Raw genomic sequence first — 1,405 nt, 5'->3', positions numbered from 1 at the left:
TCGCTGATAAAGATCAAGGATTTCAGCCCTGGGGATGGATTACAACTCAATGAAATCTTTGGTGCAGGTCACTGTAAGGTCAGGGCCCATTGGCTGCTTCCCAGTGGCCTACCCAGGTTAAAGGCTCTCATTCTTGCTGGTTCCTCAAAACCCACGTCCCCGTGGGTTCGCTGATCCTGTCCTGTTCCCTCAATTTCAGCCTTTGGAAAAAACACAACTGGGCACACTGTTCCTTGTGTTGCCCAAACCCCAATCCTACTAGTCCCTGGAGAATGACACACACATGGAAGCACAAATAAACATAGACGTGTAGCTAGCTATGCTGATATCTATTAACATGTATGCACCCGTCCCACTGGTGCCAACACAGAGGTACATCCAGATGCCTGCACACACACTGTGTGAGATTGTCTGGAGAAACAAAGCCAATGACATCCATATGTATGTAACAAATTATTTGATATCAATAAAGAATTGCCTATGCAGACAACACCCTAGCCCAGTCTAGCTCAAGGCTATGGATCAGGTGCTAAGAGGTCATGGGTGGGTGGGTTCAGTTCAAGGTCATCAAGAACATGGCAGAGCACCAGCAAGGCTCCCTCAGTTTCTGGGGACAGAAGACCACACGTGCTTCTGCTGGACCCAGACTCAGAATCCAAAAAACAGGAAAACAATGGAGCAGGGCAAGGAAGAGCTCAGTTCTATTCCATGTGTCTCTTATAAAAGAGCTACAACCCCAAGGATGTGTTATCAGGCTGATTGAAAGGTTGAGCTCGCCCCCTACCATCACACTTATCTGCCAGGTTGGCAGAAAATCTAACCATCACACACAGGTTCAAGAGTGAGGTTGCTTTCATTTTCTATGAAGTCCGTCCTGTCCCGCGGGAATCCCAAGTGGATAGAGTCGACCTGCTCCCTAGGCTTTCCAGTGCTGTCATGTTTTGGAAACAGAGTACCAGGCAAGCTTCTGAAGCACCTCTGGGTGGGTTGGAATGGCCAATATTCTGAATGCTTAATAGCTTATGCTGCCCAAGCATTCTTTAGATTCAGGCACATGAGAGAACAAAAGCTGACACAGACAAACACTCTCATCAATGTACAGAGACACAGACCTAGACATAAACACACAGAGGTATAGAACACACATAAGCACACACTGGCTCGCACAGATTGATTCGCATTTGTATACCTTTACCTGTATCTCCATATACCCAGGTGTCCGCACATATACAAAGATGGACTAACTAGCCCTGAGCACACCAGACACGTATGCAGACATGTGCACACGCAGAGATACGTGAGCACTCTCTCCATGCCCCAGGAAAAACAACATTCCCGAAGGCAGGCCTCTTGCCCTCTTTGTACCATCTGTGAGTTGCCGCATGAATCCAAACCCTACCTGGAG

Source organism: Tenrec ecaudatus, chromosome 4, assembly GCF_050624435.1.
Source record: "Tenrec ecaudatus isolate mTenEca1 chromosome 4, mTenEca1.hap1, whole genome shotgun sequence".
Classification (NCBI taxonomy): Eukaryota; Metazoa; Chordata; class Mammalia; order Afrosoricida; family Tenrecidae; genus Tenrec; species Tenrec ecaudatus.
Note: the sequence above shows the minus strand (reverse complement) of the source record.